The sequence below is a fragment of the Patagioenas fasciata genome, chromosome 2, assembly GCF_037038585.1.
Source record: "Patagioenas fasciata isolate bPatFas1 chromosome 2, bPatFas1.hap1, whole genome shotgun sequence".
Taxonomy (NCBI): domain Eukaryota; kingdom Metazoa; phylum Chordata; class Aves; order Columbiformes; family Columbidae; genus Patagioenas; species Patagioenas fasciata.
Genome location: NC_092521.1, coordinates 97,763,260 through 97,783,186, shown reverse-complemented (window position 1 = coordinate 97,783,186; position 19,927 = coordinate 97,763,260). Strand labels below are relative to the sequence as shown.

Below are 19,927 nucleotides of genomic sequence, written 5' to 3'. Positions count from 1 at the left end.
GGCAGCTCTCCCTGCGGGCAACACCAGCGCCTGGCAGGGACCAGAGCGCTTCTCGTGCATCCCTGCCCAAGAAGCACAGCAGCAAAACAAGCTGTGGAAGGCAAAACACCTGCTTGTCATCGCTACATGTGATGCTTTGGAAAAGATCCCACAGTACCACATACCTCTTCTTTTGTGCATGGTCAGTCCCGCGCCTCATTCTCAAGGTTCTCCCTCTTCAGGAAGCAGGGAAAGCTTGGCCTCTATTCCTGCTGCTGCTCTCTGCAGCTCTGGGACTTGCCTTTGCCAGCCTGCAAGGGCTGTTTGTTCAAGCTAAAGTGAAGAACGCATCAGCCTGCTCCTGGCTACACGTGGGCTTGCGTTAAGGATTGTGAGCACTGGCTCTGAAACAGAGTGAGAAACAGAAATGACATGAAATAACATCAAAGGAAGTACATTAAAAAATAAAATAAAACAAAATAAAATAGAAACACTTGTATCCATTGCGTTTTGTGTCCTGGGAAGTGGTTTTTAGGGAAGAGTGAAGGAAGGGAGAGGGAAGGGGGAAGGGAAGGGAAAAGAAGGCGGAGGAGAAAAGAAAGCCCTGACAGAGCCCTGAGGGCTCCATACCTGAAAGAAATTGTGCTGTTTTCACCGAAAGCGAACTGATTTTCTTCATGCAGCTAGAAACCTTTCTTTTTCACAGCTCGCACGCTCATTATTTGGAATTAGTTTGAGAACAAGAGCTAACACCCCAGCACAGAACTAATGCTTGTAATTGCTCTGGTCTGAGAGCCAAGGACATTCTGACTGCTCTGCCCACAGATGGGACCTGCCGAGGAAGGGGGGCAGAGATGGGACAGAGCTTGACTGACATCCAGGCTGATCAAGAAGAGTATTTCATCCCATTAGCATCACGGTCATTATTTAAGGAGGGAGGGGATCTTTCTCACTCTCTCAGGCGTGCAGTGGAATCTTGATCAACTGGCCACATGGGTCAGGAAAGCTACCTGGCAAGCAAAAAGATCCATTGCACTCTTCTGCTCAGCACATCAAGATTTGCCCTCTGAGTCGCGGCAATTTCTTGAATATCACCAAGAATCAAAACAGGTTTCAAAGAGCAACATGGCATGACCAAATAATAAATACTTCTCTTTAAGTCCACTCATTTGTTTAATCTTTGCCTAGACCTTCAGGAAATGGAAAACCAAACTCACTACGGAGAAGTTCAACACAACAACCCACGCCAAATCAAGGCTACCAGGTAGGAACCCGATGACAAGGATCAGTCACGCAACTGCTACCCTATGACAGGGCTGCCCCGAACAGATCACCCCCAAGGATTCAGTCCAAGGCAGAAACTACTCAGCCGGCAAACATTCCAAAAAAACAAGCACGTTTTGCTTACACACCTTACAGCAAGTTTTCCCTCAGGAAACACAAAATGAAACAGCAACAACAAGCAGAAATAATACTCACAAGCCTGTAACATCTTCGACGGGATTTTCCCGCACCGGCCGACACCGCCGGACCCGGCGGGCACAGCCGCTCCCCCCGCTCCAGCTGCCCGCCAAGCGGCGGCGCCGAGCGCGCCACCCACGCGTGCCCGCAAGCGGCCTCGTCCTCCCCGCCCGCCCGCCCGCCGGGCACTGGCCGGGCCCCAGCGCAGCCCCGCCCGGGCACCGGGAGAGCGCGGAAGCGTCGCGGCGCCGCTTACCGAGCGGCAGCAGCAGCTGAGAGGGGCTGCTGCTCGCCTTGGCCGCCATGCTGGACACAGACCCGAGCAATCGCTACCGCCTCCCGCAAAGACCGAGCCAGCAGCCCCGACGAGCGGATGGCAGAGCCGTCGCTCCTCGGCCCCGCCCCGTGTGCCGGTAAACGCGGGAACGAGCACTGTCTCTTCAAACACCTTTTGCATTCTTCATCCTACAGCACTAAAGAAACAGCAGAATCCCTTAGCACAGGATAATTCTGCAATACAAGTGCCAGGTTTGTCGTGCTGGTAAAAGATATTGTCAAAAGATGTGCGGCTGTCGGTCTTTCCTCAAGACAAAAGGCAAACGAGCTGGTTCCATCCGAGGCGAGGCGAGGCAAACCAAATGCAAGCACTGACAGCACTGCAGAGCAAAATGGCCCCGCGACGGGGCCCTCGTGGCCCTGCGGGCCGCCATGCCGGCCACCGCAGCGTTCGCTGGGGACGCCGCGAGCCTCTGTTGTGGCAGTTGGAGCACAGCCGTGCCAGCCGCGCCAGCGCTCGGAGAGAAGAGGCCGCAGCGAGCAGAAGAGAGAAGAGGAGGCTCACGGACCCCCCGGCCCATGGCTCCGCCGCCCAAGAAACGGCGGCAGCCTGTCGCGAGCACCAGCACCGCCCACAGGCGACAGGAGGAGCCGATGGAGGTTGACCCACCCCGGGAGGAGGAGGAGCAGCCCATGGACATCGACCCGCCTCGGGAGGAGGCGGAGCCGATGGACGTGGACCCGCCTCAGGCAGGGCTGCTGGGGCACAAGAGCAGCATGGGCGGGCAGCCCCCGGCGCCGTGGTGCCCGAAGCGCCGCAGGACGGCCGGGGGCTCTCCCAGAGCCCCCAAGCAGGCGCCTGGGCACAAGCGGCGCCGCCCCCGCAGCCGCCACTAGCCGCCTCCGGGGCATGGGACGGGATGGGATGGGCCGGGCTGGAGCAGCAGCCGCTCTGGAGCCGCAGGTGAGCCCGGCTTCCCAGCCCGCATCCCCGGCCCTCATGCCGGGGCATCTCCTCTGCCCTGGGGCCTGGGGAAGAGGCGAGGAGAGTCGCTGCCATCTTCTGGTCGGCAGCCCCAGAGCACCGGGAGGAGTCCTCAGGAGCCACCACAGACGGCCAGGACACCCAAGGGCAGCGCTGGAGCTGGAGCTTGCCTTCAAGGGAAAAGGTTTGCACATTGCACAAATAAGTCAGACTTTTTCTCCTTCTCCATGTAGACGTGTATACAGACTCTAGAGTTAATAGAAATGTGTAGATATAGAAAATAAAAACCAGATATGTGCGTGCGTGCGTGCGTGCGTGTGTGTGCACAGAAGCCCACTGGAGACCGCCAGAGACCGTCGGGGACCGAAGGACGCCGCTGGAGGACATCGTCGGAGACCAAAGGACAGCGTGGGATCTGCACCTTGCCTTCAAAAGAGGAAAAGTTTGGAGACAAAACCTTACGAGGTATGCTTTGTATTCAGAGCCTGGTCTTTTGGAACCCTTCTCTTACTCCTCTGATTGGCTGAGATTCAAGGGTCTCGTTTACTTCTGTGTTCTCTGCTCCTCCTCTCCTTCCCCTCTTGCTGTTTTCCTCCGTCATCTCTGTTGTGTCCTCTTGTTACGTGCAGTAAGTTTCATCTCTGGCATTTTGTTTTCTCTGCCCAGGTTTGCTCAGGAATTCTTGACAGGACAGTTGGAAGCAGGATTTTCCAAAGTGTCCTTGCCCCCAAGGTCCGTCAGGTGAGAGGCCTTTGGGCGCTCTCCCAAGTCCAGGAGATGGCTCCAGCGCAAGGTAGGACAGGCTAGGCTAGGATAGGATAGGCTAGGGCTTGGGCAGGTCCTGGGAGGCGTGAGCAGCCTGTGGGACAAGGAGCCAGGTCTGGCTCACATGCTCAGGGAACAGCCGATCGCCAGCACTGGGGTCAGGAAGGAATTTTTTCCCCCGGGGCAGATTGGCACTGGTCCCCGGGGGTTTTTTGCCTTCCTCTGCAGCATTGAGCATGACCACTTTGCAGAGCTCCTCTGGGCCCTTTTGGCTCGGATCCTGCCTGCTGCTCAAGCACCAGGAAGATGGCCTCTCGTGCCCTGCAGCTGGGGGGAGGAAGGCTTTTTTTTTCCCCCAGGTGGGACAGCGAGTGTCTCCGGGGGTTTCTTGCCTTCCTCTGCAGCGCTGAGCACGGCCCCTTGCCATGGCTTCTTTGGGCCATTTGGGCTGGGTGCCTGCTGCTCCACAAGCTGGCCCTAAACTTAGCTAGAACAGCACTCCCAAACCAGCATAGAACAACTCACCTAAAGCAACCTACAACAGCAAGCAACTAACCGACCTTCAAGAACCTAAAATAAAATAAAAAGAAACACTTTGTATCCATTGTGTTTTGTGTCCTTGAAAGTGTTTTTTAGGAAAAAGAGGAGGGAGGGGGGAGAGAGAGAGAGGGAGGGAGGGGGAGTGAGGAGAGAGGGATAGGATGGGGAGGGTGGGACAGAGCGGGGAGCGCGGGAGGGTGGGGGAAAGGGGGGGGAGATGGGGTGAGAGACAGGGGATGGGGGGGAGGGGAGATGATAGAGGGAGCTACCATTTTAAGGGTTAACTAAACATATCATGGGTGCCTACTAACGAACTACCACTTTAAGGCTTAGGCACACAATAAGTGCTTAGTTTAGAGCTTTATGTAGACTTATGCTAAGAAAAACAGAACCCCCTCGAATGCCAAGATAAGAAGTTTTACTGCACCCAGCTGTAAACTTGAGGAGACGAGATAACAAAGATTTAGAGCAAAAGGGGGCGCCAGCCTGGTTTCAATCGACTTGGCAGCTTGGGTCCCAGTCAATTCAACATAATGAGCCAAAGGTAAAAAGTTTACTGTGAGGAAGCTGAAGGAGCCCTCATCCAAAGACCCCTCCTCAAGACCACCAGATGGCACTGCGCAGGCGCAACAGGGAGCTGTCTAGGAGGAGACTTTGCAAATTATGACCTGGGACTCATTTTAATAAGAAGCGGGGAAAGGTTATGAATAAGTATAGGCGTTCCTGGGGTCACTATGAATACCTAACACCTTGCTGTATTTAAACACACCTCGTAGTGTTAGAAGGTGCGCATGAATGGTGGAACGATCCCCCTTGCGCCCGATATCAGATAAACACACCCGCTTTATAACCTTGCACGTTGTAAAGTTTTATGACTTTCTAGGTTGTAAAGTTGTTTCCACGTATCAATTTTGGCCACCACGAAGGCACAAGCTCTGCCCGGCTGTGCGGACCGCCTGAGAGAAACGGACCTCCCAGACGTGTCCCGAACCTTTTATTTCAGAGGGGCTCCGTTCCACTCCGGCTGGTCACCGCGGGGGCAGACGACGACTTTTTGAATTAAGCGGATAAGGTATGCTTCTGTTTTACTGTAACGTGGGCCTGTAACATGGGGGGCCAGCAACTGGCGAGGGAAGCCTCCGCATGGCCAGATTCCCCATATTGCTGTAAATGGGCACCTACCTAAGGGGGCTACTGACTTGACTCCACCAGAAGGGGGTCAGCTGCTACCGATTTTGGGGGTAGATCGAGTAACCCTGAGTGAGCCTTCTGTTGCGTCCCGGTTATGAGAGCCAGGATGGACTTGCTAATGACTGCATGGAAGTGGGAGAAGGGTAAACAGACTCTCCAGTCATGGTTCGAGTCCCACTACAATTGTCAGGGGTTCGAGTCCCCATGGCAATTGAAGCTTTATAACATCTTAACCCCTCAGGATTGATTAAGAAGTTTTTGTGCCCGGTACTGTGCTTTGTGTGAATGAGTGCTTGAGATGCCGTCTGAGTGCGAAGCGAGTGCGGAGCCCTGATCCACGGTTCCATGGTCTCCGCGAGGAGATCGGGCAGAGGTGGACAAAGCAAACGATAGGTGTTTGTTGAACTAATAGCTAGCTTGGTAATCGTGTGTTATCTTTATAAGTGCCCCGGCATTCCATGTCTGTTGTAATAATCTTTAGTGTACAACCATCTGTACGATGAGCAATTTAGCTTTCACACGAGGTAAGAAATGCTGTTTTGGGATAACAGTTGTAATACCCCAGATGAGGCACTAATAAAAGCCTTGCCCAGTCCAGCTTGCTGAAGGCAGTGGGGGGGGATGGGTGCCGATGGGGCTCCAGCGGGCACTGATCTGTTCTGTCAGGGAAACCCAGCGGTGCCTCTACCCAGCTGAGCAGTGAGTGGCTTAAAGGTGCAATGCTAAAATCCAGATATTGTCTTGAATGAGTGCAACTGTGATCTGTTTGCATATTTGAGCTTGGTATTTGGTCTGCATGTCTGAGATGAGTATTTTAGTTTGCATATTTATATCTGGTACCAAAATAATTTTGTTTGGGGAGACAATTACAAAATGAGAACCGGTTCCGATACTAAAGTACCGCCTTGCTCCCCCTTAGCGTGCGTCTTTACACATCACAGTAAATGAGTGGGGGGAAGTGAATGTGAAATTCTGGCTTAGCTGTATTGCAGTTAGTGTTGTTCTAGGGATAGACCGAATTGGACCTAAACTAATGTAAGGGATTGATGCTTAATATGCTGTTTATTGACATCTGTGAGAAATTACAAAAGGTAGGAGCTGAGGGTTTATAGTTGCAGGAATTAAATGAAGAGAGAAAAAGGGCAAAAGGAGCCCAAGCCTACGCTGTGAAGTTCGAATAGAAATTTCAAGGCCTGGCAGCTCCCCGTCGATAAGCTGTGGCGGGAAGAAAAAAGAAATAATAGAAGAAGAAAAAAGAAATAATAGAAGAAGAAAAAAGAAAAGTAGGGAGCTGACTGCGCAGTAAAGCGGCGAAAAAGGGGGGGAGAGCGGCGGCTGCTGGAGCTGGAGGTGCAGCTCCTCTCCTCCTGGCTCGCCGCCCGCGGGGGATGAAGCGGGGGGGCAGTCGCCGCCGCTTGGCCCCTCCGTCCCCTGCTGGGCTGCTTGGTTGTGCGTAACGCGCACAGAGCATTCGGATTTATTTCCCCTTAGATGTACACCTTCTGACCCGGGCTCAGAAGTAGGGATGCAGCAGTTAGTGTTGTTATTTACAAGTCAGTCAGCAAACGATATTCTGAAAGCAACAGAAAGTCGGAATTTGGAAACACTGTTACATGAAGCCTGGAGAGTATTTAGTAACAGGGAAGAAGACCGTGGGAAGGATAGGTATCTGCTAATAGCAGTACTACAAGAGAGTAGGGAACTGAGAACTGGAAGGGCTGGAAGGTTTCCAAAGCCTTTAGAAGGAGATCGGTGTGCACGGTGCGGGGAAAAAAGGTCATTGGCACAATGAATGTCGAGAAAGGCGCAGAGGAAGTAGGCAAAGGGAGAATCGGATGGTAGCAAATGTTGAAAGAGACGGACGGAGACCTGGGGAATCCACCCTAGCGAATCCACTGGTTATAATGAAGCCAGGGAAAGAACAAAAACAAGTGAAAGTTTGGTAGATACAGGAGCAACATTCTCAATTCTCAATGCCAATAAGTAATGACTACATAGTAGTAAAGGGAGCCACTGACCAAAGTGAAAGAGCGTAGTTTTGTGAACCTTTGAAATACAGATTGGGTAAACAAGTAGGCATTCACAAACTTCTGTATACGCCTAACTCCGTGAAAGCTCCTTTGGAAAGAGACCTAAAGCTCTACCCGGGTGACTGCATAAGAAACCTGGAAGGTTAATATACAGGGTGTTTTCAAAAGGCGGACCCAGTTTGAAGTCACTGCATCTCTGCAACCACAAACTATCAACTATCCTCTCGATGTTGTCCATACGGCAGGTGATGGGAATACTGCGCATTTATAAAAAGCTTACTAAAACCTGATGAACCATTAAACGGCTCGTAATTTTTTGTGTAATTGTAACATATTTGGCCCATCTTTTTTAAACGCTCTCTAACTTCCAGCGACCTCCTTCCCCCGCAAAAAACAGCCCCCTCCCCACATCGCACCGCTGGAGCAAACAGCGCTCTGCCTCTGAACAAGCCCCCTCCACTTCCTCGCTGGGCGGGGGGAAAGATGGCCGAGGCTGGGCTCTTCCCCTCCACACCCCGGGGCACCCCCTGCCCTTCCCCTTGGGGCTGCGTCGCCCGCCGCCGCTTGGGCGAGCCCCGCGCCGAGGAAGCGGCGGGGGCGACCGGGTGCCGGCGGCGGCTGCGGGGAGCCCCGGCGGTCCCGCCTCCCCCCGCTGACACTCACGGGCGCCGGGGCTGCGGGTGGGTGCCGGGGGCTCCGCGGGGCCGCCCGCTTCCTCCGCCTCCTCTTCCTCTTCTTCCTCCGCCTCCTCCTCCTCCTCCCCGCGGGGCCTCAGCACCGCGGACAGCGGCGGCGGGGCCCGGACAGCGGCGGCGGGGGGCGGCTCGGTGCCCACCCGCACCAGGGCGCGCCGCGGCCGGCCCAGCGCCGAGCTCACGGAGCCCACGGCCGCCCCGCGCCGCCCGCTGCCCCCCGCCGGTCCCGCCTCTGCGCGGGCAGCAGCCCCCGGCACGGCCCGAGCGCCGCTCCCCTGGCCCCACCTCCCCGCACGGAAGAAAAGCTCCCGCTCCGGGCGCGGCCGAGCCCCGCCCCGCCTCACCGGGACGTTCTGTTTCTTCCCCCGCCCCACGCAAAGAGTGTGGGGAGACAGGAGCGGAAGGACCCACCCCGAGCACCCCCAGACCGGCGCGCCCTCCTCCACCCTCCCCAGAGAGCCCCGTCCCAACCCACAGGTGTCGGCTGCGGTGCGTGAGCGCCATTGGCACCAGGGAGTTCACGGCACCGTTTCAAAAGACACATTCATGCTGCCCTTCATCCTCTTCATAATGGAGCGGGAGTAAATCCAACACTTTTTGCCCTTTCTTAATGTCCTTATTTGTCGTCCAGCATTGTCTCCTGGGACCAGTCAGAGGGTTCTCTGCTCGCAGACAGAGAGGCAGCACGGTGGTATCCAGTGGACTCAGCACTGTGCGCTCTGCTCTAGCCGACCCTGCCTTTCGCAGGGGGCTTGGGCTGAATGATCTCCAGAGACACCTTCCAACCTCAACTGCTCTGTGCTATTAGACATTACAATACCATGTACCATGCTATATTGATAGCTTGTAACTGCAGAGCACAGTACTATAGATACAGTCCCCAACTATAACAGCATCACTTGCAGAGGTCTTGTACAATCCAGATGCAGCTCTGAGCTGCTGGAGGTTTCCAAAGCCGACGTTAATCTCGCAGCCGTAAAACAGATGTCGTAAAACTTCACCAGGGCACTGCAAGTTGTTAAGGCACTTCAGTACCATCCTAACTGTGATAGATATTTCCTTAGATGTTTAAAACAACAGTAGAACATAGATACGCTTCCGTGAGCATATTGTCCCTGTTTCTGCACCTAACGGCTCAGCAGTACTGACTAGCAACACAAAAGTAACCGGCTGCATCCCTACCAAGAACAGAAGTCAGGTAATTGCAGCCTGTAGTCCCAGGCTTGTCTGGAAAGAATGTGCCCCTTTCCCAAGCAGTTCTGTGCCTCAGAGCTGACTGCCGCCAGCTGCTCTGCTCTCCTGTTACAGCGAGATCCCAAAGCAACTCGACACTGACGCAATAAACTGCAAATGGGAATTTCTTTGCTAGGGCGGTCTGCCTCTTCTGGATGAAAACAGTGCCACTACTGCATCGGAAAGCAAGAAAACAATGGCACACGCAGCCTGTTCTTTTTAACCCTCTGCAACCATTCCACTAACTTTTTTTTTTTTTGTCTCAGTGTCTCTACCTGTATTTTCTTCTTGATTCTACTTGCAGAGAAGACAGTTTCAGCACCAAGTAGCATTTCACAGAATCACAGGATCACAGAATGTTAGGGATTGGAAGGGACATCGAAAGATCATCCAGTCCAATCCCCCTGCCGGAGCAGGAACACCTAGATGAGGTTACACAGGAAGGTGTCCAGGCACGTCTTGAATGTCTCCAGCGTAGGAGACTCCACAACCTCCCTGGGCAGCCTGTTCCGGTGCTCGGTCACCCTCACTGTGAAGAAGTTTGTTCTCAAATGTAAATGGAACCTCCTGTGTTCCAGTTTGTACACACTGACCCTTGTCTTACCATTGGTTGTCACTGAGAAGAGCCTGGCTCCATCCTCCTGACACTCACCCTTTACATATTGTCGAGGGTTAAGATTGCGGGGTGACAATCAAACCCTGGCAGATGTATTGTTAACCTCCTCTCTCCCCCACTTCCCCCTTTTGCCCCTCCCTCTCCCCCCTTCCCACTCAGGACAGGCGATCGGGAGGGAAAGAAGGACAGAGAGAAGAGAGTTGGAAAAGTTAAAGATGTTTTACTAACGCTACTGATAAGAACAGAGAAAATAATACAAAATATACAAAACCAATCTTGTAAGTCTCAGCAACTGCAGAGCCAGCACCCGAATTCCTGGATTGGACTCTGTAGCCAACCGGAGCTGGATTCAGTCTCTCACTAGGCCTCAGTTCACAGGGACGACCAGCAAGGTCCTCTCCTAATGTCAGCCATGAGGAGAAAAGGGAAAAAAAAGGCAAAAGGGACGAGATCCTCGTGATCTCCCACTTTTATATGAAGTATTCACGTGAATGGAATGTTATACACCGTTGGTCAGTCTCTCGGACATCAGTTTCTCGTTGCCCCTCTCGCGAGATGTCCATCCGTGCTTACCAATAAGTTTGCATTCCATTGCTAGGTTTAACCAAAACATGTGTTGGGTTCTCCAGGAAAATGCAGCTAACATGAAGGCTTTAGCTGACAGGCAAATTCACTAAAAAAGAAACTTGTTTTTAACAAAACCAGGACACATATTTATAAACATTAATGAGGTCACCCCTCAGTCTCCTCTTCTCCAAACTAAAGAGACCCAGCTCCCTCAGCCTTTCCTTGTAAGGGAGATGCTCCACCCCCTTAATCAACTTCGTGGCTCTGTGCTGGACTCTCTCCAGCAGTTCCCTGTCCTTCTTGAATGGAGGGACCCAGAACTGGACACAATATTCCAGATGTGGTCTCACCAGGGCAGAGTAGAGGGGAAGGAGAACCTCTCTCGACCTGCTAACCACCCCCCTTCTAATACACCCCAGGACACCATTGGCTTTTATGGTGACAAGGTTCAGCCGCCAGGGCTGTTCCCTGCCTGAGAGCACAAATATTTCCCTGCCGAGGGGAAGGGCCAACTGCAACGGGATGCCCTTTCCCTCCACCAGATGACAAGACTGCAGCAAAACCCAATAACTTTTCAATTCTTGTGAAAGAGGCCAGAGAGAGACCAGCAGACAGGGCAAAGCACTGACTATGCAAATGCTGTTTGATCTTTTGGAAGACAAGCGGGGCTGCTGTGGCAGATCGCCAGCACAGGGGTCAGGAAGGAAATTTTTCCCCTGGAGCAGACTGGCACTGGTCCCCGGAGGTTTTTTGCCTTCCTCTGAGAAACAGACAACCTACAAACACACAACCAGCCTCAGACAGCACAAAGCAACTGAAAACAACAAACCCCAAACAACCTCAACCAAGCTAAGCCAAATGACCAAAAAAACCTAAACCACCAAACAACCAAAACCAAACCTACCAAGAAACCCAAACTAGACCACCTATTCAACCTAAATCACCAGAAAACACCTCAACCACCTCCAACAGCCTACCCAAATCAAATCCCCTAAGCCAAACTACGCAAAAACAACTAAACCAACCTCAACCAAACCACCCGAACCAACCTCCACACAAACCCTTCAAGCAACCTCAACTGTTGCTTTTTCCATGCGAGCCACGGAACCTGCCACACCAATATGATGTTCACAGAGTTCACTTTATTGTCGGACCGGGCTAGCTTTATAGCAAAGCTGCCCTTTCCTCGCGCCCTACTACTATGTGATTGGTTGTAACTCGTGTTATACAATAACATGATAGGCTGCATGTACTGTCCACGCGCTCTGCACGCATGTGTCCGGCGATTGCTCACTCATTATTACCTTCTAATGGTGCTCCTTTAGTTTCTTCTGTCTCTGGCTTCACCTCTCAGCCAGGCTGGTGACAACCCCATCCCCCTGGGGCGGGGGGGGACTCGGCCACTACACTCAACAATGGAAACCAAACCTACCTAGACCAACCTACCTAAAAACACAGACATCCACCAACCTACCTAAACTGCCTGCTGAAAACAAACAGAAACAAATCAAACCAACCTCCAATAACCCACCTAAAACACCCAACCTCAAATCATCTAAACAACCTCAACCAAACCACCTACACCAACCTCCAGCAAACTACTGAAAACAACCTCAATGAAAACAACTTCACATACCCCACACAAAACAACCGACGGAGGACAACTTCAACCAAAAATCACCTACATCAAGCTACCTGAACCCACCAGCCTTCAGCAACCAGCCTCCCACAACCACCCTCAAAGAAGAACCTGCCTCAAACAAACCACCTCCAACCACCTCAACAACCTCAACCAAGCTACCAAAACCAAAAACCTCCCTCCACCAAAACAGCCCCTGCTTGGAAGGGCTCCAGCCCGGCTGCAACATCCGCAGCTGCCACTCGGCACCTCTCCCTGCGGGCAACACAAGCGCCTGGCAGGGACCAAAGCGCTCCTCGTGCATCCCTGCCCAAGAAGCACGGCAGCAAAACAAGCTGCGGAAGGCAAAAAGTCTGCTCGTCATCGCTACGTGTCACGTAGCTCTGGAAAACATCCCACGGTACCACACCCGTCATCATCTTCTTCTCCTTCTTCTTCTTCTTTTGGGCATGGTCAGTCCCGCGCCTCATTCTCAAGGTTCTCCCTCTTACGAACCAGGGAAAGCTTGGCCTCTATTCCTGCTGCTGCTCTCTGCAGCTCTCAAAATCACTCTCTTTATGCCTCAGGAAAGGGTTTGTGTCCAGCTGGATTGAGTCCCTGGTCTTCCTTGCTGTGGGACCCAGCGGGCTTTTTATGTGGGGCAGAGAGGGGATGGCTACTAGGGTGGCCTCGAGGCTGCAGGGCTGGTTTCTGCCTGAGAGAAGAGAAACAGCAGGAGGTTTGTTCTGGGGAGCCGAGCGGCAGAGGAGGCCTCAGGGACACCCAGCAGCTCTGCCCAGTGAATGCACACCAAGGGCAGGGACAGCCTCCTGGGCCTCTTCAGCTCAGGGACTGATTTGGGGCCAGCACCCCAAAGGCTTCCTCCATAGGGTGCTGGGCGGATTGGGGGCGGGCGGGGCTGCACACGTGGGGCTCTGTCACCCCCACGTCACAATGCCAGAACCCGGCAATGCAGAGCTCACAATGTCCTGGGCAGGATCAAAAGGAGCAGCCGGGTCCCGCGTCCACTGCCAGAGCTGGCCCGGGGGCAGCCCCTACACATCCCGGAGGAAGCACTTGAGGAGCTGGTGGCATCACAGGGCAGGGGCTGAGGGAGGAAGAGCTTGCGTGAGGCTGCTGGAGGTTCTCCACTGTAAGACAATCTGCTGCCAGGGCCACCTTCAAACCTCAGCTCATGGAGGGAAATCCTTTTCAGCTGGGTAGCAGTGGAGAGACCAAGGGAATTTCTTCTCTGCTTGGAATGCCCACTGATGTCCCACCAGGCACAGGAAGGATTCTTGCCCCCAAGGTCCATAAGATCAGCGGCGTTTGGGCACTCTCGGAAGTCCGGGAGATGGCTCCAGCTCAAGGGAGGACAGGATAGGATAGGATAGGATAGGATAGGATAGGATAGGATAGGATAGGATAGGATAGGATAGGATAGGATAGGATAGGGCTTGGGCAGGTCCTGGGAGGCGTGAGCAGCCTGTGGGACAAGGAGCCAGGTCTGGCTCACATGCTCAGGGAACAGCCGATCGCCAGCACTGGGGTCAGGAAGGAATTTTTTCCCCCGGAGCAGATTGGCACTGGTCCCCGGGGGTTTTTTGCCTTCCTCTGCAGCATTGAGCATGACCACTTTGCAGAGCTCCTCTGGGCCCTTTTGGCTCGGATCCTGCCTGCTGCTCAAGCACCAGGAAGATGGCCTCTCGTGCCCTGCACCTGGGGGGAGGAAGGCTTTTTTTTTCCCCCAGGTGGGACAGCGAGCGTCTCCGGGGGTTTTTTGCCTTCCTCTGCAGCGCTGAGCACGGCCCCTTGCCACGGCTTCTTTGGGCCATTTGGGCTGGGTGCCTGCTGCTCCACGAGCTGGCCCTAAACTTAGCTAGAACAGTCTGCCCAAACCAGCATAGAACAGCTCACCTAAACCAACCTTAAAGAAGCTAAACCAATCTGCCTTAAAAAACTTCCATCAGCCACCAACAACCTAAACAGAACCTTAAACAATCTACAACAAATTACCTAAAACAATCTAAACCAAACTAAATAAACCAGCCTAAACACCCTAAAACAAACCTACCTAAACCAAATGATCTAAGTAATCCTACCTAAAACAAACTAAAACTACATAAACCGGCATTTCTCAGCATCTTAAGCAACCTAGAACCAAACAAGCTAAACAAACTGAAATCAACCAATCTTAACCCTAGATAACCATTAAACAATCTCAAACAACTTCTAAACAATCTAATAAACGATAAAACTACCTAAAACAACCGATCTAAACCGAAGGACATAACCTGACCAAAATGACCTAAAGTAAACAACCCAAAGCTAAATAGAACACCAAAACCAACCTACAGTGACGAAGCTAAAAACCAATCTAAATCAACTCAACTTCAACAACAAAACTAAAACACCCTAATAAACCTCAACAACGAAAACCCAACCACCAGCCACCCTGCCCCAGGCAGTGTCTCACTTGGATGTGCCTGCAGTCTTGGAAGCCTGACTACCCCAGGTTATCCTCCTAACAGACCCTGAGCTTGTTTGGAGGTCCTCAAGCACAGCGCAGCTACCGTATACCCTTGACCTAGCAATGGTTCGCCTCTAGCGGGGAACGTCGTCCTCTTTGAGCAAGGCGGGGAAACACGTGGAGCAGGGAAGGAGGAAGGGGACGTCTGCCGAGACAGCAGAAACAGCCCAATCGAGCCTGGTGATTAGTGGGGGGACACATGTCCCAGCAAGATTGCACTCACATCCAAAGCATCCAGACACAACCGAAAACCAACTAAACACAATGTACATCTAACCAAACCACCTAAAGCACCCTCAACAACCAATCTAAGCCACCCCAGCCTGAAGGAACCCATCAGCAAAACATGCACCGTGCATAACACTGCCCTAAACAACCTACCAGGAAATAACTAAACCAACCTAAACCAAACAACCTGAACCAACCTTAACAGAAACCCTTCAAGCGACCTAAACAATGTAAACCAAACCTGCCTAAACCAACCTACCTAAAAACACAGACACCCACCAACCCACCTAAACTGCTTACTGAAAAGAAACAACCTCAAATAACCAACCAACCAACCAACCAACCAACCCACCCACCCACCCCCAACTTAAAATCATCTAAACAAACCTCAACCAAACTACAGAAAACAGCCTCAATGAAAACAGCTTCAGATACGCCACCTAAAACAATCGACGGAAGACAACTTCAACCAAAAATCACCTGCATCAAGCAACCTGAACCCACCAGCCTTCAACAACCAGCCTCTCACAACCACCCTCAAAGAACCTGCCTCAAACCAACCTCAAACGACCGCAACAAACTGAACCAAGCTACTAAACCCAGAAACCTAAACCAAACTAACACAACCAGTGCTAAAGAATCCTCAGAAAACAGCACCAACCAAAGAACCCAGCAAAACCGAGAAAAAGAAACCTCCTCAGCTAAACCACACAGAGCAGCGCTAAGAAAATCACATCAAACAACCTGAACCCACCCACCTAAACTAACCAACCCAAACCAAGCTAAACCATCAAACCTGAAACAAGCAGCTAAGACCGCCAACCTAAACCAAACTTAACAAACCTTAACCTAAAACAACCAGCCTTCAGTGACCTACGAACACACAACCTACCAACAACGTCATACAGCGTCAAACAACCACCTTCGAACAACCAGTCTCAAAAAGCCTACCAAAACCAACTCATAGAAACTGACCTACACCAACCAAACAAAACAAACTTAAAAAACCCCAACAAAACCAGAACAACAGCAACAAGAGAAACAACACCACCACCACCAAAACAAAAAAACCCAAACAAGGTAGAAAGAAACAGGCAAAACCCAAACAAGTTACAGACAAAGAAGGCAGATGTAGGGAACAGGATGCAGAGATGTTGCATGGGGACCCAGTGCTTTGGAGCAGCCACTGGTGTCCTGTCAGGAACAGGAAGGATTCGCAGCTGCCACTCGGCAGCTCTCCCTGCGGGCAACACCAGCGCCTGGCAGGGACCAGAGCGCTTCTCGTGCATCCCTGCCCAAGAAGCACAGCAGCAAAACAAGCTGTGGAAGGCAAAACACCTGCTTGTCATCGCTACATGTGATGCTTTGGAAAAGATCCCACAGTACCACAGACCTCCTCTTCTTTTGTGCATGGTCAGTCCCGCGCCTCATTCTCAAGGTTCTCCCTCTCCAGGAACCAGGGAAAGCTTGGCCTCTATTCCTGCTGCTGCTCTCTGCAGCTCTGGGACTTGCCTTTGCCAGCCTGCAAGGGCTGTTTGTTCAAGCTAAAGTGAAGAACGCATCAGCCTGCTCCTGGCTACACGTGGGCTTGTGTTCAGGATTGTGAGCATTGGCTCTGAAACAGAGTGAGAAATGGAGATGATATGAAATAACATAAAATTAAGTAAATTAAAAAAATAAAATAAAATAAAATAAAATAAAATAAAATAAAATAAAATAAAATAAAATAAAATAAAATAAAATAAAATAAAATAAAATAAAATAAAATAAAAACACTTGTATCCATTGTGTTTTGTGTCCTGGGAAGTGGTTTTTAGGGAAGAGTGAAGGAAGGGAGTGGGAAGGGGGAAGGGAAGGCAAAAGAAGGCAGAAGAGAAAAGAAATCCCTGACAGAGCCCTGAGGGCTCCATAACTGAAATTGTGCCGTTTTGACTGAAAGTGAACTGATTTTCCTCATGCAGCTAGAAACCTTTCTTTTTCACAGCTCGCACGCTCATTATTTGGAATTAGTTTGAGAACAAGAGCTAACACCCCAGCACAGAACTAATGCTTGTAATTGCTCTGGTCTGAGAGCCAAGGACATTCTGACTGCTCTGCCCAGGGATGGGACCTGCCGAGGAAGGGGGGCAGAGATGGGACAGAGCTTGGCTGACATCCAGGCTGATCAGTACAAGAATTTCATCCCATTAACATCATGCTAATTATTTAAGGAGGGAGGGGATCTCTCTCACTCTCTCGGGCTCTTTCTCTTGCGCACATAGTTTTGTTTCTTTCCTCTTTTTCTGTCAGAGCCAGGGGAGTTTTGGTGCGGAATGTTTTGTTCGGCCCTTTGCCGTTTTGCAGAGGCCTCTGGGCTTTTCTGCCTTTTTCCTTTTTTATCTCTTTGGGATCAACTGTGGGGACCAGGTGGCCCTTCCTGGGACCGGCTACTCGGTGTGGACAGAGTTTGTGAGAACTGGGTTGAGTACCTTCTATTTCTATTTTTTATACATACATATATATATATATATATATATTTATTAGTGGTGTATTATTATTTTGTTATATTATTCCAGTGTGTTTATCTCACTCCAAGTTTCTCCTTTCCCTTTTGATTCTCTCCCCTATTGGGGAGGGTAAAGCGGGGTGGGGGTGGGTGTGAGCAGCTATCGTGGTTGTATTGCTAGCTCGAGTTAAACCACAACAAAATGGTAAAATCAGTTTAACTCAATATTTTTTTTTAGATCTGGGTAGTTTAAGGAGTCCTTTTCCATGCATGCAGGCCACACTTCAAGGCACTCTTCCCCTCTCTAGACAACCATTTCTCACTTCCCTCATGTCCAGACACCTTCACTATGATGGCAGCAGCACTCACTTATTACTTTCTCAGCAGAAGTAACTTTCAAACATGTAAAATAACCTGAGGCAGTTCTGGGGTGTTTAAAAAAATATAAGTCTTCAACCACTTATGCAAACAAACAGGATAAGATAACTAACAGGATTTTTCAAAGGGCATCTTCTGGTACTTCAGTCTGACTCCTAGATTCTAAAACAGGACATTGCAAACTGTTATTTATATATTCTCCTATTTGTTGTCCGGCATCATCTCATCCATATGTGCGGTATTACTGTATTTCACAGAGCGGTATTGATTTCAGAAGCAACGGTTATCTCAAACGTTAAGAATTAACTGTCATTAACACATGTAGCTGTGAGCTGTTATCTAGATGCATATTATACTAACGAGATCAGAGACTTGTAATCCCTAAGAACACAGCAGCACAGGTTGAATAAGAAATCTTTGCTGATGAAGTGAACTGTCTCTGTTGCAGCTCTTAGACCTGAGATATTACTTTACACATTTAGCTACATGGGCCTCAAATGACACAAAACAACTCTCTGTCAGGACGTCACATAAGTGTGGAAGACTGTGATAGTGTGAATTATTTGTCTCAAAGCTTGCTTTCTAAAATAATATCCTTAAGGCCCGCTTGTTACAGAGAAATGCTCGCTCATGCTGCTTGCTTAATTGGGCCTGCTGTAAAGGTCTAAACACAGCGAGTTGAGGGGCAAAATGCATGATCATTGTGAATTGTTAAAACTAAAAGAATACTTGAAGCTTACATGTTAAAATTAAATAGATTGTCTTTACTCTGTCTTTAGGCATAACAATAAAATAAGATTGTTTAGCAGTGTCTGACGTCGTTTGTGTCTTAATCTCTCTCAGAATAATTTTTGAAACTTCCTGAGTCCAAAATTGGACTGGGAAGCCACACTGTGGGCAAACACCATAACTACAACATAGCTGACTTCCATAGCAGCTGCACATTGGTCTGAATTCATGTTACAATTTAGTAGGTTTATAGGTGTATGGGGATATAGCGGGAGATATGACGAGGAGATTAGTTAAATGTAAATACGCTGAAGTGACTTGCATCTGTCTGTAGAAAAAGCACGTACATCACACTCATTGTTTTACTGACTTTGTGTGCTGGATGGGTAGAACCTCTGTGTTAGATAACACAGGCCTGTGAGGAACTCTAGGCACCTTATCACTATGTCTGAGATTCCTGCTTCGTTGTGAGAAAGAGCGGGAGGCTGCGCCTGCCTGAAGCCTTGGAATACAGGGGAGCTCAGCAGGCCCAGCGATCTTCCAGCAGGGCTGAACTGACCAGGGCCTGCGTCCCCGCTGGTGTCACCTCTGCCTGGGAGCTCAGGTGTGGCTTCGGAGATCCCTCAGTAGAGACATTACTAAAATAAAACTTGCTCTTTACAATGCATCCGTGGCCTCTGGCTCTTCTTGCGATGTGCTTGTGTATGTGTACACAGTCAGTTCTTTGCTTTCTTCACAGGAAAGTGCAATGCTGCCTGGCTCCCTGCTGCCTGTAGAAGGGTTCAGGCTCTATCACTTGTTGGACTGTGCATAGCACTAGAAGTTGACAGGAGGAAACCACCTTCCCAGTCCAGCGCCAGTCTGGGGAAGAATGAGTGACTGGAGAAATGCTTCATGAAAGGAAGCATGTTCTTTGTCCTTTTAGAAATGAACTGTAGCGTTTCTAGACAGAGTTGTTTCCTTGAAGTGAATAACAGAGACAAAAGCCAAAATGTGTGTTCTCTGGGAACTCATTTCTGTTTTGTAAAGCGCTGTCTGTCTGCTTGTCTGGCAGTAACTGACTTCATCTGCTGGGAGAGTAAGATCATATTGAATATAAAAACCGCTTTTGTGGTCAACCCTGAAGTCTCCATCTGCTAAAATGTTGTAAAACAAGAACTGTCGCGTATGGGTTTGTAGAACTCAAACAGAAAATCGTGTTTATCTTTCATAGCTGGTTCTTGGAGAAGAAGGACCTGAAGTATGAATTCAACAGTTATCATCTACAAAGACATGTTTTATGTAGGTGTATAATCTAAACAGAGCTTTTGGGGTGTGGGTGGGTTTTGGTGTGGGTTGTTTTGTTTTGTTTACAAGCTCTTGCAGCTGACATTTGATAAAAGGTGAGCAGTTCCTATTCAGGGAATGTGCGTTGCTAATGAGAATACTGACTTTGTATGTTGAACTCATGGCTTCTTGTAAAGACGCACTGATCTCTTCTGAATCAAAGACTTTCTTTTTGTTAGTTATTGTGTTCTGTTCTGTAAGTGCACAAGCCATAGGTAGTTTCCTGACTGGTTGATGGAATGGACAAATAATAGTTGTTTTTCAGCTGCTCTAAGCCTTTTGTTTTTCAGTGTCT

General features: G+C 50.3%; 1 long non-coding RNA gene across 2 annotated transcripts in view; it reads right to left on the bottom strand.

Moving 5' to 3' along the window:
• Nucleotides 1-19,927, bottom strand: part of LOC136097890 (uncharacterized) — an 80,082-nt gene that overhangs the window by 16,443 nt on the left and 43,712 nt on the right. The window contains exons 1-2 of one of the 2 annotated variants that reach the window (XR_011737568.1): nucleotides 1,697-1,792; nucleotides 165-383 (exon numbers count right to left, since the gene is read on the bottom strand). This is a non-coding gene — a long non-coding RNA (uncharacterized lncRNA). Of the gene's footprint in view, nucleotides 1-164; nucleotides 384-1,696; nucleotides 1,793-19,927 lie in introns of those variants that run through there. The other variant, XR_011737567.1, reaches the window with a different exon arrangement.